The 26,240-nt window shown below is 38.0% G+C and overlaps 1 protein-coding gene across 9 annotated transcripts in view; it reads left to right on the top strand.

Annotated features, from left to right (window-relative positions):
• ZNF385B (zinc finger protein 385B) overlaps nucleotides 1-26,240 on the top strand; it is a 422,701-nt gene that overhangs the window by 132,420 nt on the left and 264,041 nt on the right. The window contains exon 2 of one of the 9 annotated variants that reach the window (XM_025404506.1): nucleotides 9,565-9,796. The exons of the other annotated variants lie outside the window; for them this stretch is intronic. The gene's annotated coding sequence lies outside the window, so the exon portion shown is untranslated. The remainder of the gene's footprint in view (nucleotides 1-9,564; nucleotides 9,797-26,240) is intronic. 9 annotated transcript variants of the gene reach the window in all.

The raw sequence follows: 26,240 nt of genomic DNA, 5'->3' as shown, positions 1-26,240 counted from the left end.
TGAGTGAGAACATGCGGTGTTTGTTTTTTTGTCCTTGCGATGGTTTGCTGAGAATGATGGTTTCCAGCTTTATCCATGTCCCTACAAAGGACATGAACTCATCCTTTTTTATAGCTGCATAGTGTTCCATGGTGTATATGTGCCACATTTTCTTAATCCAGTCTGTCATTGATGGACATTTGGGTTGGTTCCAAGTCTTTGCTATTGTGAATAGTGCCGCAATAAACATATGTGTGCATGTGTCTTTATAGCAGCATGATTTATAATCCTTTGGGGATATACCCAGTAATGGGATGGCTGGGTCAAATGGCATTTCTAGTTCTAGATCCTTGAGGAATCACCACACTGTCTTCCACAGTGGTTGAACTAGTTTACAGTGTCACCAATAGTGTAAAAGTGTTCCTATTTCTCCACATCCTCTCCAGCACCTGTTGTTTCCTGAATTTTTAATGATCACTTTTCTAACTGGTGTGAGATGGTATCTCATTGTGGTTTTGATTTGCATTTCTCTGTCTAAAACACCAAAAGCAATGGCAGCAAAAGCCAAAATTGACAAATGGGATCTAATTAAACTAAAGAGCTTCTGCACAGCAAAAGAAACTACCATCAGAGTGAACAGGCAACCTATAGAATGGGAGAAAATTTTTGCAATCTACTCGTCTGACAAAGAGCTAATATCTAGAATCTACAAAGAACTCAAACAAACTTACAAGAAAAAAACAAACAACCCCATCAAAAAGTGGGCGAAGGATATGAACAGACAGTTCTCAAAATAAGACATTTATGCAGCCAACAGACACATGAAAAAATGTTCATCATCACTGGCCATCAGAAAAATACCCATTCTTTAGTGTTGTTTTCTTCCTGTCCCAAAGTCTTCCCTAAAGATTAGAGTTTGCAAATGAGTATTAAAGATTTTTTTATGACATCAGTCCTTTGGGAAGAGAGTGCTATATATTGGGACCAGCTAATAGTAAATTTAAAATCAAAGTTTTAAAAATATATTTCATATATAACAATGCTGTTATATTTTGGGCTAAAAAAATTAACTATGGGAAACAAAATTTTCAAGACCCCAAATCCACAAATGTGTATTTTTCACACTCACTGCTCTCTTCCATATAAAAGGGGTCATGGCGTGGTGGAAAGAACACCAGATCAGAGTTGGGTTTTCTGGATTTTCATCTTGAGGCTGCTACCAATGGATTTTGATACCTTAAGTAAGTCACGTAGTTATGTGGGTTTTAAAGTCCTCATCTCCAAAACAAGGAATTCAGAGTAATTTTTTTTAGTATCCTTTAAGAACTACTTATGCTGGAAAATTCTAAGGAAATTTTTATGTGATTTCATAGGTGCTTGAAGTTCGACTGCACTCACAATTTTAAAAAAGAGAAAGAAAATGGGTAATGTTTTTTATTTTCCCCAGAATTAGCTGTTCTAAGAACACAAAGGATTAAATTGAGATTATTATTGAGATAACTACGTTCGGAGGGTTTAATCATATGCATTTTATTCAGACAACTTTCTCATTGATTTTTGTCTAAAAGAGTCAAATCTGACAAAAGGGCAGTTGCTCTCTGGGAATGGGAATGAGCTGCATTTGTTTCAAGATTCGGGGCATTTTTGTGATTATGATGCTCTACAGAAACATCTTGAAGTGCCCATATTGTTTGTTATTATCAATATTCATGCATTTTACTATTAAACATTCTTTTTATAGACTTCACAAAAATGCCCCAGTGATATGATTTGTCACCCAGTGAAAACCTGCTGCCTCCAAGCTAGTGTGGGCATCTGCTCACAAATAAGATTTCCTCAATGTTCAAAATAAATCTTTTTAGTCACTTTATGGTAGCTTTTGATGCACTCCATATGGCTTAAATACATAGAATTTAGGTGTGACATGATGTTTTTCCATGGTGGTTATTCAAATCAGTTTTTATTTGGTCATGTTCATTGGTTACATTTTTAATCATATAATTCCAAATTTATTCTTATGCTGTATATAATTCTAAGTTTGTAACAATAAAAATATATCTAAGCAGAATGGCTACACTGCTGTGGTCTACTTAAGTAGATTATAAATGTTTTGAGGTGGCAAACGTTGCTGTTTCCCATGATTACTCCTTAAAAAGGCAGATGTAGCCATTTATACCTGTAGCAATCATATATTTTTCAGATATTATTTTCCTTATTATGTAGGACTTCCGAAGTGTGTCATGATAAGATAGCTCATGCTGCAAGAGCCTAAGATTGCTTAGATAACACAACTCCCTTTGACAATTCTGTGGTAAGAAATTAAATCAGTGGTATTTCTATTGTTTGGAGATTAATTTTTGGAAAGCTAAAACTGATGGATTTTCAAAAGTGGGATAATTGAAGTGAGAATTTATTTTAATATATTTTAAGTTTATAAAAATAATAGAATCATTAAACTGAGTAGTTTTCAGATAAAATACCTTGCTTCTGATTCACTCAACCCACCTTTAAAGGCAGCTGAGATCTCTTTTTAATGTTGGGTATCTGTTCATCTCATCCGAACTCACACTATAGTCTGGGTGCTCCATGAAACACACACATGGAACTCTACTTGTACCACAAGATGACTATTTCAAGGACAATGTGATATACTCATTTAAGTCACACATTGTGGTTAAAGTACTTGGGTTAAAGTAATGTGGATTCTAATCTCCATTCTTCATTAACTAGCTCAATGTCCAGTCAATGTTCAGTTGCACTACTTAACATCTCTGTGATTTTTCCCATGCTTTAAATAAGAAAAATGCTACACATCTACAAAACTGACCGATATGCTATGTGTCTTACATAAGATGATGTCTGTAGATATGTGTAAAGCACAAATGTAGTAACGGTACTATATTATCTCCTCCTCATCATTATCACAAGTTATTTATTAAACAAACAGAAGTAGCCCATAATTTTTTGGCTATTTGTGTGTTGATATTGGGCTTTGTCGACATGAAATGATGTAGAAAGCCTAGAACAGGAGCACCCAAGGGTGACTTGTAATAAAAACACTAGGCCACTACCACAGTGTATTGAAGTCTTACCCTGTGCCAACCACTATGTTAAGTGCTTTATGTATAATCACATTTACTGTATTAAAAAATTGCTTCAGTATAGTACTAATACTCCCATATCCTAATGAGCAACAGAGGCTCAGAAAATAACTGCCCCTAGATCTTACAGCTAGTAAGTGAAAGAGTGAGGAATGTGATTCCAAACTTATATAATTATATTTTTAAAACAATGTCTGGAATTGGAATGGGCTGATAATAGAAGGAAACACATAAAGGATATGGAGAGGTGCAAGACATGCATTAAGAAGTTAAAAAGAGGCATGAAGCCCCCAAATAATGGTAACTGGTTTGTTAGGGCAATAAATGGATGAGATTTTAATGAAGATACAGAATACCAAAGGTGAACCTACCACACTACTCCTTTTTTTAACTGGTATTTCATACTTGTTGTAAAGGAAGTTGAGAAGGTTGTTGTGGAGAGAAAGTTTGAAATGACAGTTGTCAACAAGAATGCAAAAGTAGGAGCTACCACTTTATTTTAGGGAGATATACAGAAGTTATGACTCTAAGATTTCATTCTAAGAACACTGTAGATCTTTTCCTGTAAGGTAGGAAGGTAGTGTGCTATTGTCTAGATTACTCTCTTCTCTCTCACTCTCTCTCTCTCTATATATATATATATTTTTATATATGATATATATGATGTATATAGGTTCATATATTTAAAAGAATCGGGGTTTCTTTGAAACATCTTATCGATTGGAACATAGTCATTGCTATCAAATATCTATTTTTTAGCCTTTCTCAAACAATTTGCATAGTAATTTTTTGTTAAATTTCTGTGCCTTCAGTTGTCGGTTTTGCACCATTTCTTGTCAATTTCACACTGTAAAGCAGTGTGAAACTGACAGAGCTAGAGAAATACAGAACATTGTGAATACATATCAAAAGTATACTGTGAAAAAGACAACACTTAATTTATAGAATCCAAAGAAAATGTCTAAAAATTACCTTCATGTATATATAATATATATGACGTGTGTGTGTGTGTGTATATATATCTTAGAAAGGGGAAACTGTATATTTATATATACATAAATATATATACAAGCATGTATGTGTTTTTACATATGTGATGAGAAATTTTAAGGTAACTGAACCTTGTTTTTGTTATTGACTATACAAAGTATGTCATAGGGAAGTGTAGTTTAAGCAGTATTTCATTTATAACTAACCTTTTAATTGAAAATCTACAACTCTCCTAGGCTGGAGTAATTTCACTTGACATTTCTGAATACTTAGGTGTTTAGAAATTAGATTATTTGATTGAAGAGTACACACTGAACCTTTAATCACGCAAGCCTCTTTTCTTACTATGTTTTAAAAAATGGCTACGTGGTTCCTGATCTGATAGGTGAAATTAAATATACATTATATAAATTTAAGTACTGTTGCATAGTTTCCCATAGATGTAGAGTAGTGATATTAATTTATTACAATGCTTATTTTTATATAAATTATACAATTTTTCTCAAGTTAAATACTAATATTTATAGATGCCTACCAACAGCGACATAGATTTAAAATTCACCTTCAAAACAGGGTAAATTCATAGCAAAATGGTTTAAATTATAAAAATCTGACATTAATTTCTGTAAAAATAATTCATTTACGTGTACAGACACTATTCTATGCATCAAGGATGATAGATACATTCCCATCCTCCCGAGCTTCCCAGCTTACTGTCTAGGGAACAGTTATTTATTAGAATTTGGCTTAAGGGGTCAAAATAATTATCAATCTCTAAAAAGGAGCTTGCATTTCAATATTTCTATCCTGCAAAGTATCACCTTAACTTCATGGGCTAGTCTTAAACTGAAATTATGTTTGAATAATGTTCACTAAATATGATTTGTAACATTGTAACTGCGTGCTGAGTCAGCCTATATGAATGGCTTTCCATTATATAAACTCTTACAAATTATTTTCTAACATGTTAGTGAATTTTGAGGTCTTAGTAGGATAAATTATAGAGTGATTCTACCTTGATCGGCATGTCTTTGGATGAATTTACATAACTGAAATATTTTTGAGAACTAATTTAGTTGAAGATTTAGACAGTTTCTTTCAATGCTGTAGATTTTGTTCTTGATAACCACATATTATCACAAAGCCTTCATTTAGTTTTCTGATGCCTTTGTTAATTAACTAATTATTATTATTTTACTGAGACGGAGTCTTGCTCTGTCACCCAGGCTGGTGTGCAGTGGCACAACCTTGGCTTGCTGCAAACTTCACCTCCCAGGTTCAAGAGATTCTCCTGCCTTGGCCTGCTAAGTAGCTGGGATTACAGATGCCCGCCACCACGCCCGGTGAATTTTTGTATTTTTAGTAGAGATAGGGTTTCACCATCTTGGTCAGGCTGGTCTCGAACTCCTGACTTCAAGTGATCCACCGGCCTCGGCCTCCCAAAGTGCTGTGATTACAGGCGTAAGCCACTGTGCCCCACCTGATGCCTTTAAATTGCTTCTTTTAATTTTCACTAAGGTAAGATTATACTAATTGGTAATACTAGAATATACTAGTTTTTATATGATGTATGAGCAGTGACATTCGTGAGTCCTTGATTTTACTACTTTATTGTTTTGGTCCCAGTTGATAACCAAGCAAAGAAACTTAGCCTAATTAGTATGTTAAGAATGTAGAGTATTTTTAAATGAAAAATATATAATATTTTCAGAAAGTATATAAAAACTCATGTAGCTTTGAAAAATTAGTCAGGCACTGATGTATCTACCCCCTTATTCAAAAATAAAACCTTACCTCAGATAACCCTTGCTTCTTCCTTAGTTCCCAGAAGTAATTCCTGTCTGGAATTGTGTGTTAATTATTCCCTTGCTTTTCTTTAGTTTACCACTAAATATGCGTGTTTTAAAATATATTTAGTTTTTGCCTACTCTCACATACTCATCCATAATATAATTTTTAAGATTTATGCTTTTTGATGTGTAGCTGTATTTCATTCATTTTGAATGCTTCTTTAGTATGGCAAAAATCGCAATTACTTTTGCATCAAACTAATAAATTTTTTTATATCCTACATTTCAATTTATTTATATGTTCTGATAATCCACATTTTGGTTATTACCTTTCTTAATTTAATTAGAAACAGTACTGGTTTGAACATTCACATATATACATATGTACAGCTTTCTCTGGGTTATATAATTATACTCTTAGAGCATATAATCTCCGGGAAGTGAATTTACAGTTTAAGAGATGTGCATGTTCAACTTGAAATGGTATTTTTTTTTTCTGTTTTGTTCATGCTGTAGCCCCAGAGTACTGCCAGATGCATTGTAAATAGTCAATTATTATATATCAAGTGAATGAATGAATGCCGAAGTATTTCCCTAAGTTGTAGTATCAGTTTACACTCTGACCAGCAGCAGATGATCATTCTTTTGTGTCACATCCTCTGCAACACTTCAGACTGTCTGACTTTTTTAAATCGTTGACAATCTGGTGGTTGTGAAATGCTATCTCATTGGGGATTTAATTTGCGTATCCCTGGTAACTAATGAGGCTGAGCATCTTTTCATGTTTATTGGCCATTTGTGTTTCCTCTTTGGTTAAATTCCTATTCATATCATGTGACCATTTTAAATAAATCACTAATTAAAAAAATTTATTTGTTGTAGTTATATAGTAGAGCTAGCTAATTCTTTTTCAGTTTTCTATATTGCAGATAAATTCTCACATGGAATGGCTCAAGTTTTTATTCTTTTTGGTGAATCTTGGTAAAATTAATCTTTAATTTTAATATAATCAAGTATTTTTATTGCTTTTATGAATTGTGCTTTTTAATATTCCATTTAAGAAGTGTTTCTCTACCTCGAGATTATACAGATCCCAAATATATTAATCTATAATTGCTCTAATTTAGCTTTAAATCTTGAATTTACCAGCAACTGTTTTTATGCAGTCAACTGTATGCATTTTTCTTTCTTCTATATAGATAACCAGTTGTTCCAGAGTCATTTAGTGAACAGTTTCTTCTTCCCCTCTGGCTTTCAGTATTCACTGTGCCAAAAACCAAGTTTCTGTGTATGTGCAAGTTTCTTTTTATACTCTATTCCATTCCATTGAATTGTCTCTACACCAATGTCATAATATGTTAATAACTGTGAATGTGTAAAAATTCTTCGCAGCTGACTGAGCAAAGCACTACACATTGTTTTTCTTCTTTAGGAATGATATCTATCTTGGCCATTTGCTTTTCCATGCAAATGTTGAGTCTTTTTATCTAAGTGCATGGTTTACCTCTCCATAAATTTATGTCTTCTTTAAAATCTTCATATATGTTTTATAACTTTCTTCAAAAATGGCTCACACATCTTGTTATATATACTTCTAGGTATTTTACTTTCTCTGCTGCTATTTTAAGTGATATCTTTTTATAACATATGTTTGCTAATTGATCATTGTTAATACATATAAAGGCAATTGACTTTGTATGTTTATTTATATTCATCTTGTTAAATTGTCCAATACTAATATTTATCTTTATATTATTTTATATTGTATATAAATATAAATCACATAATCTACAAATATTAAGTGTCTTTGTTTCATCTTCTCTATTTCTTAGACCTTGTATTGTTTTCTGTTTGTTTGTTTTTGTCTTATTCCACTGGCCACAACCTTCAGCAACTTAAATGGAAATGGTCAAAGTATGCATTATTGCCTTTATTCCTTATTTTATAGGGAATACTTTCAAGTTTCAATAGGTATGAGAATTTTTTAATAGCTGTCCTATAAATTTTATGAAGTTTTCTTATATTACTAGTATGCTAACAATTTTTGTTATAAATAATACTGCATTTTATTACTTTTTCTCTATTGAAATAATTGTATGGTTTTACATTTATATATGTGTATGTAGTGAATTACAGTTATTGCTTTTCTAATTAAAACAGTTGTGATTTCCAGGTAAATTCACCTAGTTTACAATATTTAATTTTTAATCCATTACTGAATTCAGTGTGCTGATGATTTTGTTCAATCTGTTATCATGAGGAAGAATGAAATAATTTCTTGTATTTTGCTAATATGGTTTTGTTATAGTATATAATAGCCTGATAAATAAGTTAAGAAATATGTCTTCTATTTTCATTCTTTGGATGAAAATTTGTGAGATTGAATTTATTCCTTAAAAGATTAGAAAAACTCACCTTTATAACCAATCTTACATAAATGACTTGAGTCAATTTTGGTTAAGTTTTATTTTTCTAAGAATGTTTTCATTGCATTTGTGCTTTCCACATTGTGTTATAAGTTTATTAATTATAGCACTTAAAAACCAGTTTAAAATTTTGAAACATCTCTGTGTTTTTCTTTGTATTGCTAACATTGTTCATTTGTGTATTCCTTTGTAATGTATTGAAACTTTGTCATTACTTACCTTTTCATCTGTAGCTATTCTTTGGCCTTAAAGTCTATTTTGTCTGACATTAACATATTTGCTTCAAGGGGCTGGGCATAGTGGCTCATTTCTGTAGTCACAGTGCTTTGGGAGGCTGAAGTGGGGGCATCACTTAAGGCTAGGTGTTTGAGATAAGCTTGGGCAACATAGCAGGATCCTGTCTCTACAAAAAAAAAAAAAAAAAAAAAAATAGCCGGGCATGGTGGCACACAACTGTAGTAACAGCTACGTGGGAGGCTGAGGCAGGAGGATCACTTGAGCCCAGGAATTCAAGGTTATAGTAAGTATGATTACACCACCGCATTCCAGCCTGCATGTCAGAGCAAGACTCTCTCTGTAATAATAATAATGAAACTACTTAAAGGTTCTTTAGTATTTTCTTTTATATTTCTTATAAAGAGCATATAATTTTGTTATGTTTTTATTTTTTATATTTAACCTAATATTTATTTTGAATTGAATCCAAACAGTTGAGTCCATTTATGCTTATAGAGATAATTGATACACTTGGATTTCTCTTCTACAATCTTATGTGTTTTCTCTTTCCCTTCTTTCCTCCGTCCCTCTCCTCCCCTTTCCTCCCCTCCCATCCCCTCCCCTCCTCTTCCCCTCCCCTTCTCTTCCCCTCCCCTTCTCTTCCCCTCCCCTCCTTCTCTCCCCTCTTCCCTGCTCTCCTTTCCTCTCCCCTCCCCTCTCGCCTGCTCTCCTTTCCTTTCCCCTCCCCTCTTTCTCTCCCCTCTCCCCTGCTTTCCTTTCCTCTCCTCCTTTGTCATGCTTTTGGATGCCTTTGTCTGTTCTTAAAATTTCATTTCGGCTTTCTACATATTTGGAAGTTTTTATTCTAAATGTATTCTTTTGGTAGGTACTCCAGATGTTTTAATTTCAGGCTATTTCTCCCCAAAATAAGGCATTATTATCACTATTTTAAATTTTTGATATGTTTTTGGATTTACCCTTTGAGAGAAGGCATTATCAAGCCTAAATCTGTTTTGCATGTGATGACCTTTGCTTTACCCTCTCCCAATGTTGTTTCCTTAGGAACATACTTATTTGAGATAAATGTGGAACATTAGCTCTGTTCAATATTGTTTACTGTGAAAACAACTCCTGATTAGGACTAAGAGAACTGTTAATTAATATACAGACCTGGGAGCTCATCTGATTACAAATATGTGAAAATCTGTTGAAGAAAATATAACCTTAGCTTCTTTGGATGGTTCCCTCTTAACTGAGTGTGTACCTTGGAGTGACTTGGAAAACATATTCACAGGTAATTAGAAGATATGATCCCCTTCATGTATGAAGCTTCCTTATGTCAGAGTAGCCTGCATGCATTTGTGAGATCTCATTTCTTAAAATTCAGTTGAGTATATTTTTTTAGGATCAGGAAAGCAATAGCTAGGCTGCTGCAAGAACATCTATTGAAGACGTATTTGATGCTATCATGTTAACATGCTGTTCCCATTGCTGTATCTTTCTCAGCAAACCTGGTGGCAGTTAAAAAATCTATCATTTCCTGTATGAAAGTTAATCTGAACCCAAGCCACTGCTGGTCATACCAAGTGGGCAATGCAGCCCGTATATTTACCAATAGCTTTGGTCATCCCTTCTTGAAGCTCAGATGTTAGTAAGCTAGTATTTCCTTGTCCTTCATCTGCCATTATAGCCTCTGGGGAAAACACAGTGCAAAGTGTCACCTTACAAAGAGGGAACATGATGTATTTGTTATGGATATATAATGAAAGAGGAGGTGGAGAAACTACACCTTTCACCTGGGTACAGTGAGCACTGCAAGAAACAGGTTAAGTTAAAGGTGGCGAAGGCTTCATAGGTATTGTGATTGCCCCCTCTCCACCTTGGTCGGCTCATGCAATAGGAATGATCATCTTAAATAGGTTAATAGGAAGGCCAGAAAACAATGGATGTTTACCCTGGATGTCCTTTGAAACTTCGGGTGGGCTCATGGGTGGAGGCAAGAAGGGGAGACTTACTAGACTAGGTTGTCCATGGGCAAAATATAGAAACTTAGGAGACTGAAAATGGTGGCATGGTATGGTTAGGAGGGCAAGACATGCGGAAGTTCCTGGCAGTTCATGATAAGCTGGCTTGTGAGGAGGATTCCTGAGGAAGATCAGGTTAATTATTAAAAAAAAAAAAAATATATATATATATATATATATATCTCCACACACATACACACACACACCCCTACACACACACAGAGTTTTAAAGTGGGAGCAAATTTGTAATCTTCTCATTGTCTTCCCCTTCTGTTGTCTGCTTCTATGAGTGATTACCTTTAAAATGAAAATAGAAATTTGGCTTTTTGTTGTTGTTGTTGTTAATAGATACAGGATCTCACTCTGTTGATCAGGCTGTTCTCGAAGTCCTGGCCTAAGTAATCCTCTCATCTCGGCCTACCAAAGTGCTGTGATTACAGACATGAGGCACCACACTTGGCCGAAAGTCGAAATTTGTAAAGGAACAATATATATAGAAGGAGTCATTTAAAAGCCAGGCATTCATAATTCTCAATGTTTAATTTGATGATTTAGTGTGTACTGAACTGTAAAAGTAGTACATTTAAGTATAGCTCAAAGTACAGATGTTAGAATCATCCTATACTGGAAGAAATGTATATGTATATATATCTTTATGATAATATATAAAAATATGATAATATATATAATGGTTGTATATAATATATAAAGTTATATATGATTATTTATCTTTGATCATAAAGTAAGGAATATGCTGGAAGAAATATATATATCTTTATGATAATATGTGATTTTGTATATATGATTATAATATGTAAGATATAAGCCATAAAGATATATATGATCATATATACCTTTATGATAATATATATATCAGTGATTATAAAGTAAGGAAAACACTTTATTATACTTAAGTTCTATGGTACATGTGCACAACGTGCAGGTTTGTTACATATGTATGCATGTGCCATGTTGGTGTGCTGCACCAATCAACTCATCATTTACATTAGATATATCTCCTAATGCTATCCTTATGCACTCCTCCTCCCCATGACAGGCCGAGGTGTGTGATGTTCCCCTTCCTGTGTCCAAGTGTTCTCATTGTTCAATTCCCACCTATGAGTGAGAACATGCAGTGTTTGGTTTTCTGTTCTTGATAGTTTGCTGAGAATGATGGTTTCCAGGTGCATCCGTGTCCCTACAAAGGACACGAACTCATCCTTTTTTATAGCTGCATAGTATTCCATGGCATATATGTGCCACATTTTCTTAATCCAGTCCATCATTGATGGACATTTGGGTTGGTTCCAAGTCTTTGCTATTGTGAATAGTGTTACAATAAACATACGTGTGCATGTGTCTTTATAGCAGCACGATTTATAATCCTTTGAGTATATACCCAGTAATGGGATGGCTGGGTCAAATGATATTTATAGTTCTAGTTCCTTGATGAATCGCCACACTGTCTTACACAATGGTTGAACTAGTTTAAGACCCAGTATTTAAAACAAGTGAAGCTAAAATTCTCATTATTGATGTGTCAACATGCTTGTGGATAAATAAAATCTTAGATAAATGTTTTCTACATTAAAGAACAATATCCTTTATAATAGTAAAGATTATTCTTAAGAAATACTGATGCTTCGTATCATATTCTTTTTAAAATGTTGGTAGAATAATAACATTTCATTAATTCAGGATTTACTAAATGAGATATTATGAATGTCATTGGCTCAGCATAGCATAAACATTAAGCTACCTAATGAGGAACCTGTTTGCCAAGAAATTTAGTAGCAAAAATGTCTTCAGATGACAATATTAATTTCTGTAAGGAAAAGTCACTTTCAAGGATTCCAATACATTTATGCAAGTAAAAACAGCTAATAACAAATAACATATGATGTAATAAATAATTACATGCAATGTAATAACAAATTGCATATGATGTCCTATGCTTTTCCCTTTCCTCATCCTCATAATTGTTTTTGTAAGTATAATGACAGGTAGGAAACAACTCAGCAAGAGTTAAAACTATCATGAGAAGGTTTTTGTTTATTTATTTGTTTGAGACAGGGTCTCACTCTGTCACCCAGGCAGGGGGGTCATGGTATGACGACGGCTCACTGCAGCCTCAAGCTCCTGGGCTCAGTTGATCCTCCACCTCTCAATAGCTGAGACTACAGGAGTATACCACCAAGCCTGGCTAGCTTCTAAAAAATAATTTGTAGAAATAGGGTCTCACTGTGTTCCCCAGACTGGTCTCAAACTCCAGGGCTCAAGTAATCCTCCCACCTTGGCATCCCAAAATGTTAGGATTACAGGTATGAGCCACTGTGCCCAGCCATACTTTCTTATTCTCTCCTTCTGTCTGTCCCTCCCTCCCTCCCTTGCTCCATCTATCAGTCTATCTTGGCAGAACAAGGTAGAAGTGGTGCTGTTAGGAAGGGGAAAATATTTACATAAAATCTCAAGAAAATTGGTGTTTACCTCCTCAAAAGTTTAAGCTTTAGAATGTATATATTTGTTTGTCTTTGTTCACGTTCATGGAAGCCAAAAATGGAAACTTTCTTGCTATGAGAAAATAAGCAGTCACTTGGAAATAATTTTTTATTTCATATTTTATATGAACATATCTACTTTTGGTCTAGTTTTTTTGAATATTCATTTTGAGGACCTAAAAATGTAAACAGTTTTTTTCCCAATTACCATTGATGCATAACAGAGTGCCCCAAAACTTTGTAGCTTAATGTGCAGCAGTCATTTAATCATATCTCAGAATATCTGTGGGTCAGTAATTCAAGAAAAATTCAGCTGGGCAGTTCAGACTCAGAGGCTGACATATGGTTACAGGTAGGCAGTAGCTGGTGCTAGAACAGCTGGAAACAAGCTGGGCAGCTCTCTGTCTTTGCTCAGGTCGTCAGCTATGTGGTCTCTTCATACAGGCTGGTGTGACCTTCCTTACTGCATGGTGGCCTTAGGAGAATCTGATTGTTAATACGGTGGCTCAGGGGTCCAAGCCAATGTGTTTCAGCTTATATGTCAGCTTCATCACCTTTAATGACCTACCCTCAGAAAGACATTCACTGCCACTGTTACCACATTCTGTTGGTTAAAAGCAACTTGCCAATTCACCCAGAATAAAAAGGAGATGAATTAGACTACCTTTTGAATTAAAGGTTCTAGAAGAGACTGTGGAATAAGAGGGGCAAGATATCTTTGGAATATACTGTTTGTTACACGAGTTTTAAGTAAAGCAGATACATAATTTATATGCAACATTTTTATGTACTGAACATAATCTAACTCAGGATTTTTTTAGTGCCTCTAAAGCATTTTCCCAAGAAAATATGGAAACTGTCTAGATTACCCTGTAATAGAACTGCAACATAAAATGGAAAATAGATCAGGGATTACACAGAGTTTTATAAGCATGTGAGATTTATTGAAGACATATTTCTTCACAACTGGGATTTTAAGAATGAAAAAATATGACCTACTCTATTATGAAAACCATTATTTAAGCCAAAATGAGAATTTCACGATGACTCTCCTCTCACTTAAACCTTTTCTCTGGGTGTGTTTGTCACTAGAGCATTGACTGGCACAGTTCTTTAGGTGAATTAGGTAAGCATAAAAAAAATAGTGACTGATGTCTCCAAATGCAACCCCTCAAAAGCAAGATGAACACAACCCATTGAACTTAACAAAATCATGTGTTTGTTAGGATTGATGAGGTGTTAGACAAAATGTTTGAGGTGGTCCTTATTATGCCTTGCATTGCATTATGTAGCTATTATGGGCCATAGAATTCAACGATATTGAAAAGCAGACAAAATACAGGCATAAATTATTTAAATGGGCATACCACTCCCTCATTTTTAATGAAATCAAGAATAAAAGCAAAATTTAATAATATATATTTATTTATGATGGGTATTTGTCATTACTTTATGATGGGTAAATAATGAATAGTCATCATTTACTCATCATAAAGTAAAACTTAATATTTATTTAACATTATTTAATAGTTTAGTATTTAATATTTATTTATGATGGGTATTTATCATTATTTTATAATGGGTAAATATTAATTTACCAATCCTAAAGTAAAAGGGCATTTTGCATATATCAACCTTAATTTAATATTTTATCACACAGGGCAAAGAAATTGTGTTCATATGTCCTAGATTTTATTACACGTTGACTGCAGTAGACTCTGAACTGATGATAAAGTTCTAGGTATGGGGTATTCATTAGCATACATTCTTAACTCATGGAACCAGCTGTACATGTGATTTTTGGTCCCAGTGCTTTCTCAGTAAATCCCTTTTTCTGGAGCTACCTACAATCCTGATGCAAACACACTTCTAAATCTTATGATTGTGAAGAAATCTGTGGTTTGTGGTTGTTTAGTCTGTATATGACATGTTAGACATTTAAACTAAAGAGCAAACATCTGGAAGTTAGGAAGTCAGAGGTGGGGTGTGGATTCTGGGATTATCAGTGGTTCCAAGTGAGATATGAATTTGGAAGTCATCACCTACAATGGGGGGATGTGGCCAGTTTAGCAGCGCGTTCAAGTGGTACCAAGAAGTACAGGATTTGGCATGAGCTATTATCACATAAAAGTTATCCTTATTCTCCTGAGAGTTAGAATTAGGTTATTTGTAGTGAGTGAGGTTATTTGTCTTAATGGCTTGCATGTGTATATATGTGTTTAATTTTGTCAGCAATAATGGATGACTTGGATGTGCATGGTTTGGGGGTAGGTATAAACAGGAAAATTTTTGACAGATGTGGGAGATAAAACTGCCAGCATTAGAACAGTTCTACATTCAGGAAACTTTTTTTTTTCTTTTGAGACAGAGTCTCGCTTTGTTACCCAGCCTGGAGTGCAGTGGTGCTGCTCAGCGCACAGCAGCCTCTGCCTCCCGGGCTCAAATGATTCTTGTGCCTCAGCCTCCTGAGTAGCTGGATTACAGGCATGTGCCACCACACCTGGCTAATTTTTTTGTTGTTTTAGTAGAGATAGGTTTTCACCATGTTGACCAGGTTGGTCTCGAACTCCTGACCACAGGTGATCCGCATGCCTCCCCATCCCAAAGTGCTGGGATTATAGGCGTGAGCCACCATGCCTGGCCAGGAAATTCTTTTTAAAAGCATGAATGTTTAAGGTTTGGGAAGGATCATAGATGTTGTCCTAAATTTTAACCTTCCTAAGGGTGATACTTCTGGCTGTTACCCTAACCGTTTTAACAGCCAGAGCTTTTGATCCCACAGCCTTTTTATTGTATAATAAAACACTTGCCCAAATCTGCCTTTCCTAAACTATCTCCTTTGCTAAGTGGGCATTGCATGGTGGAAAATAAAGCTGACTGCTGGGTTTAAACCCTAACTCTACCACCTACTTATTGGATATTCTTCGGTAAGTAACTTAAGAGCTCTTTGCCTCAGTTGCCGTGTATATGTAATGGGAATAACAATAGTTCTTGCTTATGAAGGTGTCATGGAATTAACTGAGATAATGTTGCTGTAATAACAGAAGTTGGCACATGTATTCAATAAATAGTAACTATGGTCATTGTTATTGTTATTATTTGTAGTAGTATTATTCCCGCCCCTTAATTCTTCCATGGTCCTTCCTATTCCTCCTCCTATGCTTTAGACTTTCTAAGTAGCTTGGTTCTTCATAGGTTTGTCTAACTGGGCGTGGCTCTCTGCAGGGTGAAGTAAACTGACTTGGCATTTTGCTTGAATTTCCAATATTCAAATGTTTACCACTGTACCCATTTTGCTTAGAACCTTTCCTGGCATGGTAAGTATTTATCAAGGAATATTATTTTATGATATCTATTCTGGAGGCTAGATTATTAAGAAAATTAGTGTGTCCTAACCTTTTATAGGACAAAAATAGGGGACTGGAATTACAAGAAAATTATTACACTGTGAGTGGACCAATATAAAGATGTATGAGTTAAGCAAGAAACACACAGCTCAGTGTTTTAGATAACACTTAGAATTCATCTAATCCCATTCCTTACCCAACCAGAGGCATTTCTTTTATAACATGCATTTATTCAGCCAATCATTAATATTTATTGAGAACCTATTTTGTGCCAAGCCTTATGTGAGGCACTGGAGATACATGGTAAGTAAAGCAGATTTGGGACCTTGCCCTGATGGAGCTTACAGTGAAATGGGTGCAACCGATATTAATAAAAAATAATCATACAATTATGTGATAGGTACTGTGAATGAAGCACCTAGGGACAAATTAGAATGAATAGCAGGGAGAATGAGTCTAGCTTATGGGGGGAGGGAACAGTTATAGTGGTCAGAGAGGAAATTAGCTGAGATTGAAGATTAAATAGGAGTTAACTAGTTGAAAAAAGAAATGAGCATTTTAAGCAAAAGGAGAAAGTGTGATGATGTATTTGAAGAACTAGAGAAAGCCATCGTGACTGGAGCCGAGAGAGAGAGGAACAGGAGTCAGAAATGATGTAGGAGAGGTGAATATAGGTAAGAACTAATTCCATTTCATCCAATGCATTTATCCTATTTTCCACTCTTGAAAATATAAATGCTCCTTGATTTAGGATGAGGTTGTGTCCCCATAAACCCATCTTTAGGTGAAAATATTGTAAGTTGAAAATGCATTTAATACACCTAACTTACTGAACATCAGAGCTTAGCCTAGCCTACCTTAAATATGCTCAAAACACTTTTATTAGCCTACAGTTGGGCAAAATCTGGCGACACAGTCCACTGTGGAGTGTGGGTTGTTTACCCTCCTGATCACATGGTTGACAGTATGCTGTGGCTCACTGGTGTTGCCCAGCCTCACGAGAGGGTATAGTGCTGCATGTTACTAGTCCAGAAAAAGATCAAAAGTCAAAATTTGAAGTATGACTTTTATTGAATATGATTCACTTTACACCATTATAAAGTCTAAATGTTGTGTTAATAAACCAAGCCATTATAAGTTGAGGACTGTCTACACAATGGATTGAAGGAAGGGCAAGAAAAGTTAGGAGATTATTAGGAGAGATGCTTCTCAAACTTTAGTGTTCCTATAAAGCATATGGGGGTCTTGTTGAAGTGCAAATTCTGATTTAGTACATTAGATACAAAGCCTGAGAATCTGCCTTTCTAACAAGCCCTCAGTGATGCTGGCGATTCTTGTCCTGAGATCTCACTCTGAGCAGTGAGTACCTGGATGAAACTACACTCATGGTGGTGGAAATGGAAAGGGACAAATTCAAGACAGATTAGAGAAACAAAAGAGCAAGAGCATAGTGAAGCAGAAGCTGAGAGGCATGGTGAAAAGAGGAGATATCAAGGATGGTGTCTGTGTTTCAGGCTTACGTAACTGGTTGTGGATAGTGCTACTCACTTTAGGATGCTTAGGGAGTTTTAACATATTCTGTTTTGTGTATGAACAAGGAGGCTAGTAGTAGGGTAGAATTCTTGAGAAAAGTGGAAATGGTTTGAAGTTGCTACCAGGGAGTATTGAACAGAACATGGATTAAGAAAATGTAGAAAGTTTACTATGAAATGTTGAAGATTGGGGATTGGAGACTAGAAATCATAGTATTATCAGTGGGAGAAAGAATAATTTTCTCCAACAAAACTTAGCAACTCAGAAGTAGAGAATGTAATAGTTGAATTAGTGTAAGATATAAATTTTTCTGTGAATGTTGCCCAAAGATAGTGTATCACTAGAGTTATCCATGTTGATGAGTGTCATGCCAGGCCCCTATTGACTTCAATAGGAATGGCATCATGTTTGAGAGGCCAAAGAAGGGACCAAGAGCCAGCAACCAAAACATAGAGTTTATCAAGGGGACTTACATACATGGCAGTCCAGTGGAAGTAGGCTGAACAGAACTGCTACCACTTGCAAAACAAACAAACAAACAAAAAACAAACAAGAAAAAAAACCATGCAGTTTATATAGCATTTTTGCAGTAGACTGAAGAGAACTGCTACCGCTCATTTAAAAAAATGCAGTTTATATAGCATTTTTGTACTAGGGAATAGAACTGCTACCACTTATTTTGAAAAATGCAATTTATATACCATTTTCACTGAGCATCCTCCCCCTAGCAACGTCTACCTGGCAACCTTCATTTAACCCAAATAAAGGGCCTTGATTCCCTCTATAGCCTGCGTTCCATGGGATGGGCCGGGATTCAGATGTTCCTGATAAATACGGAATGAGTCCCTGGGTTGGCCACTCCCAGATTCTTTAGCTTGGATTCTGAACACACATTCTTTTTATACCATAGAGTCATTCTCAGCATATGCTTAAGTTAAACTCTTGCTATCAGGTACATCTGCCATACATTCCACCCCAGCATACCCTCGAATGGACCTCACATTCTTATCATGTCATTCTTCCACTATTTCCCTGGGGCCAGGTATATAAAGAGGAGCACTGCAGTTAGACACTGCAGCAGCAATACAAACTACAACAGAAAAAAAAAAAAAACATATATAATAACAGTCTTGGAAAGTTTTGCCAAGTGTTGGGGAATTGATTAAACCACATGGTTATAGGGGTGTAAGACAGAGATTCTATAGCAGGAATACATATACCTAGGGCCTGCATGGCTTGGGTTACATTGTGAGAGTAAATCAGTGACAGATACGTCACATTTGGTTTTAATTAATGCTCAGGTTCCATCTGGGCAGCAGTTAAGATGTCCAGGGCCATGCGATTTTGCTAAGAGTGGTGCACAACCCACTACCTGTATCTGCTCTGCCATTATCCACCCTATCCCATCATGTACAGCCTACCCCACAGTGGGGGTAACATTAACTTGCTTCCATACTAGGAGGAAAATATGTTGTCTCATCTTGTTGATGGTGGGAAACTCACTACATGAGGTGCAATTGTCACTAAAGGGAAATGAATGAGCGTCATTATACCAAGTACAGAAGTGGCTCCAGGTACTCAGGTGAGCTGCTTGGAGCAGGCCTGTGGTGGAAGAGAGGGGCAGCTCTCTGCAGACACAACAGTCTGTTTGTTCTAGGGAGAGACTGGCACCTTTGCTCAGTCAGTGAAGAGGTTTGCTGCACACCACACCGTCTGTGGGTGGAAGGAGAGATGTTTAGTGGGTACAAGAAAGGGCAAGTTATGGCCATTTAACAAGTCACAAGAAGTTCTGTCATTTTGAGACCACCACCCCGGTAGTAGCCTGGTGCCTGCATTACAATACCAAATGGACTGCCCCCCCGCCCCCCGCCCTCTGCAGCACATGGCAGGAGGACAGAGTAAGACATTGGAGATATTAAAATGTTCCGTAATAGGAGGATGACAGTCCTCTTGTACAAGGGAGGACTAACATTCATTATTTTAAAAGTATGAGGGGGAGTCGGATGTAAAACAGATGCAATCTGTATATTCTGTTCTAGGCCCTTCCTCCATGGAGTGGAAATATCAAACGACTGGGGAATGGTTTGCTATTTCCAGGGCCATGTAATGCTGTGCTCCCCAGTAGGTAGTCCTGTGGCAAGGGCGACAGAGGTTTCCTTGAGTCCCAGGTTGGGCAAAGGTATACTGTCCCTCACATTGTCTACCTGGATCCCAATGGTGGTATCCAGTCCTTGTGTCAGGAGAGTGTAAGTACTGGGGTGATGAGACATACATGTTCATCCAGGGTACAAGTAGCTGCTGGTAAGTGGCATGTCCACAGAGCCAGAGAACACATCTCCTCCAGAGTCATTGCATCAACAGTCCATTCATCCATTCAATCAGCTTGGCCGCTGTAGGATTGTATGGCAGGTGGAAACATCAGTGGATATCCAGGGCCTCCTTCCATTCTTGCACTTTGTGTATGGTAAAGTGCAAGCCCTGATTACTGTCAAAATCTGTGGGGATGCCATAGGTCACATACAGCCGCACTAGTCCTACTGTGGTACTTTGCTGTGTGGCATACTTGCTGGGATATGCCTGCAGTAGCCCTGTGCAGGTGTCCACACAAGTCAAGGCATACCAATCAGGTACAGGCAAAGGTTCCATGTAGTCTCCCCGCCACTGTTGCACTGGACTCTGGCCCCAAGCGATCTGTGCCTATCATGTGGCAAGGGCCTGGAGGCATTCCTGTGCACAAGCAGGACATTGCTGTCAGACACGTACTATGTTTTTATTTAGTAGTAGCAGGCCCCAGTTCTTCACTATGGCTCAAAGGGTACATTGTCCCCGGTGTTATCTTATGTAGCCAACGGGCCACATCTGTGGGGACATATGCAGCTAGCTCGTCTGCCTGTTGATTTCCAGGTGGTATAGATGCAGTGTGGGCATCCTCATGGTAGATCGTTATATGCATGCCCCGAATATGATGGGGAATGTCATTCCATGTGTCAGCACCTCAAAGGGGGTGCCCTGCTACCATTCAGTTCTACAATCCTGAGCTTCCTATTGCAGTGGCCACATGGTGAGTCCCTTAAAGAAGGCCTATACCTTATCCATAATGGCAGACAGAACAACATTAGTCTCACTGACCAAGTGAGACAGCAAGGTGGGGACTGCAGTTTGTAAGCTGGAAAAAGACTCAGAAGTTAGCACGATATCATCAGTGTAATGGAAACACAAACCCAGGCAGGTTGGTTCATCCACTGAGATCTGTGGCCGCTAGGCTAAGACAGATAGTGGGGACTATGTAAATATTCCTGGGGCAAGATGATAAAGATTCACTGTTCTCCTTCCCAGGTGAATGCAAATTGGTTTTCACTCTCTGGGACAAGGGGGATGCTGAAGAAGGCATTGGCTAAATCTACAACAAAATGGTATGTGCCAAATGCCTCTCTTATCATCAGAAGGGAGGCAATACTGAAAACAGCTGCACACACTGGAGAGACCACCTTATTTAATTCCCTGTAATCTACTATTGTTCTTCACGTCCCATCAGGCTTCCACAGGGGCCATACAGGGCTGTTTTGTGTGGGGTATGTGCTGGCCCTATAATGCCTAAATTCTTAACAATCCTTGTAATTCCATCATGCCCCCTCATGTACCTGGCAGTGAGTATTGGTATTGTTTCAGTGCCACTCTTCACCATGGAACTAGCAGCTGTACCACAGTGTCTGTTTCACATTTCCCTGATCCCAAGCTTCACTATCCTAACTCTCAGTCGAATTCCCAGGCCCATTGTTTAGAGGGTCAGGCTTGATAAGTTATCGATTCCAAGAGGTATTCCAAGATGGGAGCCATGTATACTAAATAGAGTTTTGGTAGCAGTCTTCCCACTTATAATGCTAGTTGAACTTGTTGATCATGGCTACCCTCCCTAACCATCTATTGCTGTTATAGGCCCTTGGAACTGATGATGAATGTCACCATGTGTGAGAGTGCATTCGGCTCTTGTATTAGTCTGTTTTCACATTGCTTGCTATAAAGATACTAACTGAGACTGGGTAATTTATAAAGGAAACAGGTTTAATTGACTCACAGTTCCACATGGCTGGGGAGGCCTCCGGAAACTTACAATCATAGTGGAAGACAAAGAAGAAGCAAGTACTTTCTTCACAAGGCAGCAGGAGAGAGGAGAGCGTGTCAAGGAGGCATTGCCAAACACTCACTATCAAGAGAACAGCATGGGGGAAACCACCCCTGTGATCCAATCACCTCCTACCAGGTCCCTCCCTTGACATGTGGGGATTATGGGGGTTACAGTTTGAGATGAGATTTGGGTGGGGACACAGAGCCAAACCATATCAGCTTCAGTATCCAGTAGGGCATGCACAATCTGCCTATTCTTAGGTGACCACTATGTAGCTAGTTCCACCTGTGGCCTCTGGTCCCTGGACACCCTGGCCACCACTGCTCTTGTCAAGATTCTGGAGCCTTGACCTTCATCCTAGTCTAATGAGGTTGGTGCCTGCTATTCCTCTGCAGAAGGGGTAGTGGGCTGAACTTGAGGCTCCTTAGTGATCCACTGTTCTGGCTTGAGCTTCTGCCCCAGTCTGACCAGAACAGCTTTAGGCTGTTTATCTATTTTCTCAGCAGGTGTCCCTGCCACTACCAGGTCATACCACATTTGTTGCCAGACCACCCTGGTGGGTCCCTTAGCTGTCTCCTTTCCTTTGGCTCCTTCGTCTTTCTTCCTGGCAGCATGTACTGTGTGCCTATGTATAATTTCTCCATTTCCCCTAAGTTGGGGGCTGCTTGGGCTGCCCAAGACAGTGGCTGTCCTACCAGGGGACTTAGGATAGACACTGATGAACTATACCATTGGTTGGGTGCCAACTAAGTGTCTTTCATGCAGGCATTGAAAAGCTCAGTGGACCTTGGTAATGCCCAGCATAGACAGCATGCTTCATCTCTAATTCTTGGAGGATGCCCTGCAATTCCTCCATAGTCTGTAATTGCACAGGAGACATGAGGACGTTGCCCTCATTTGGCCAGGCTTCCTTGCAGCCCACAGCCACTCAGCTAAGAAGGAGATGGCCAGTCCTCATTATTGGCATCATAGAGGTGCTTCCTCAGGGCCAGGTGGTTTGTGATGGATGCCATTTTAACTCATCTTGAGTCTGGAGAGTACAATACTCTCTTCCGCCATGTCCCATAGATGGAGAAGCCACCACCGTAGACTCTCTTGCCTTCTGCCTGAACCTATTTCCCAGCTCCACTAATTCCACAGCCATGCAGTACTGCATTGTAGTGTGCTGCCATCTTGCAGATGGGGAACAAGTCTTATGGAGTTACCCCCTGTGAGTGCAGTTGATCAGCTTTTATCTTGATGGTGACTATTGGACGTGCAGAGAGGACAGGAACCTTTATCGGCTCATCTCCTCCCTTACTCTTCTCCCCACTGATAGCACTCGATGGGGATCCCAGGGGTCTTGTGGTCCCAGGATGATTTAGTCATAATAGCCCTAACTCATTGGTGTGGGGGTCAGCAACCCTTCAAATAGGCTACCCAACAAGCCAGGGTCTCCATTTTCTCATCCTGTGTCCATAGGCGAGACAGCAAGGTCTCTGATGTTTCCGCCTGAGCTAATCTGGCATCTCTTTTTAGTCATAGCTCATCTCGTAATTGACAAACCCCCACCTATGCTGCAAGCTCAGCCTCAGTGGCTGCTCAGAGTATAGTCAAAAACAGCCAGTGAACTGCAGTTGCCAGTGCTCAGGCATCTGACCCTTGCTCAGTCAGTTTCAACCCCTGTAACAGCTCTTTCTGAACCTTCAGTGTTTTCAGGGCATCCCTGTACTCATGTGGTGGGAACCATCCATCACGGACAGTGGTTGTTGTCCTTGATGGGTGGAAAGGGGACAGAGATAGGGCCCTACGTAGACATGGATGACCAACCCAGGATTTCTCCCATGGATTTCCCCTTCCCCAATCCCATCATCTTGATGCTCATGGGATTTTCTTTGACGTCCTAGTTGTCGTGCCAATTGTTATGCCAAACCCCTATTGACTTCAAATAGGGATGGCACCATGGTCAAGAGGACCCAGTGTTTATTGAGGGGACTTACATACAGGGCACTCCAGTGGCAGTGAGGTGGGTAGGAGAACTGCTACCGCTTGTTTACAACAACAACAACAACAACAACAACAAAAATGCAGTTTATATGGCATTTTCACTTAGCATCCTCTCCCTAGCAAAACATTTACCTGGCAACCTTCATTTAACCCAAAAAGGGGCCTTGATCCTTTGTACAGACTGAATTCAATGGGATCAACTGAGGTATGGTGTTCCCCATAAATAAGAAATGAATCTCTGGGTTGGCCACTTCCAGACTTTTTTGCTTGGAATTACAAATACACATTCTTTTTATATCATAGGGCCATTCTTAGGGTTAACTTATTGCTTTCAGGAGCATCTGCTATACAATGAAAGAATGCTGGAGGTAGGGACTAAAAGGAGGATTAAGAATCAATAGATAAGGAGAAAGGGGACAGAGAGGGGGAAGAACATGATCTATTTCAGGGGTCACCAAACTATGTCCTATGTGCGAAACTCAACCCACTGCTTATGTATGTACATCAGGTTTATTGGAACAGACTTGCCTATTGGTTTAGTATTCATCATTCATCCTCTGTGGCTGCTTTTGCACTAGAATGGCAGAATTGAGTAGTTGCAACAATAGGTTGGCAAAGCTTAAGATATTTGCTCTCTAGTCTGTTATAGACAAAGTATGCTAACCCTTGGTCTGTTTCATCTTCTTCATTTCTCTTACTGAGGTCAAAGAACATGCATAGTGTCTAAGAAAAAGAATAGGAAGATGAGGTAAAAGAGAAAAGAACAAAAGTTTCTAGGGGTCACCACAGCCCCAGGTGATCTTGAGAACAGATAGGTGAGGTGAAGTTGAGTCTCTGAAATTCCTCAAATTTTTCTTCAATAAAGGACCTGGGAGTAACAAATGGGCTGCCCATGTGGATGTTGAAATCACGTAGGATACTGATGGTTTTGTGGATGCTGAGAAAGATGGTAAACCCAATACCAAAGTCTTGGAAACAAATGTTTGGTAAGTCTTTGGAAACCAGAAACAAGGAAGGATGGAAGAAGATATGACCTTTAATGTAAACTGTGTTTACAGTTTGAATTTGCTCATTCTTTAGTTCATTCCATTTAACAAAAGCAGATTGAGCACCTACTATATGCCAGACACTGTTATAAGTATTGGAAAGTAGTGAACAAAAGCTCCTGGACCTGAGATTTTAATGAGGAGACAGACAATATACAAGGTAAATAAATGACATGTATACTATGTTAAAGAGCGATGAGTACTAAGGAAAGAAAATAAAGTAGGGAAGAGGGTTTTGAAGTGTGTGTATGTTGAAAGAGTGGGGTTGATAGTTTAGATACGCTGGGAAGGCAAGCCTGTTTCCTTTAGAGACGAAGCTAGTGATGCAGTTTCTGGGGAAGTGCATTCTAAGATGAGAAAAGAGTAAGTGCTGAGGTCTTGAGGCAGGTGCATATGAGATAGGTTAGAGGAGGAGCAAAGAGGCTAGTGGTGCTGCTTCAGAGAGAACTAGAGAGCGAGTAGATGAAATCAGAGTGCAGGTAGCAAGCCAGATGGCTATAGCATTGTTAGAACTTTGGCCTTTGCCCTGGCTAAAAAGAAGAGCCGAGGTTATAATATGGCTTTCTTTTTAACAGAATCTTCCTGGCTACTGTGTTGAAAAGAGGCTGAAGGTGAACAGTTAGGCTATTGCAATCATTCATACAGAAGGTTTTGTTATCAGAACCAAGATGGTGGCAGTGAGAGTGACAGTGAATGACTTAATTGTGGATTCCTTTTGAAGATGTTTGTTTATGGTACAGACATGGGATGTGAGAGAAAGAGCAGAATCACAGATAACACCAAGAGTCTCCATCCCTCAAAACATAAAAGCAATAAAAATTCTATTTACCAAGCAATTACTTATTTTTGCGCCATTGGCCTAATTTCAGACTCATACTTAACCCATCTTAACTATATTTAATGGAAATTGTCCCATAAATAACTGTTTTTGAATACTTTTGTTTTTGTTTATGTGGTGTCACTGTAACCTAAGGAGACTAGTCTGTGTTTGTGTATCTTACAGGAACCAGTCTCATTATTTGATAAGCATATCACATACAATACCCAAATCTAGTTTTGATATTTGTCATAAAATGTCTTGGACCAAGGCTCTAGTAATAACAATTTTCCTGAGTTTTGTAACCGCACTTGTTTAGCACCTGGATCGCTCTTCAATAAATGAGTCCAGATGACTCTAA

The sequence above is a fragment of the Theropithecus gelada genome, chromosome 12 (assembly GCF_003255815.1).
Source record: "Theropithecus gelada isolate Dixy chromosome 12, Tgel_1.0, whole genome shotgun sequence".
Classification (NCBI taxonomy): domain Eukaryota; kingdom Metazoa; phylum Chordata; class Mammalia; order Primates; family Cercopithecidae; genus Theropithecus; species Theropithecus gelada.
The sequence above is the reverse complement of the archived record's forward strand: the minus strand, read 5'-3'. Positions and strand labels throughout refer to the sequence as shown.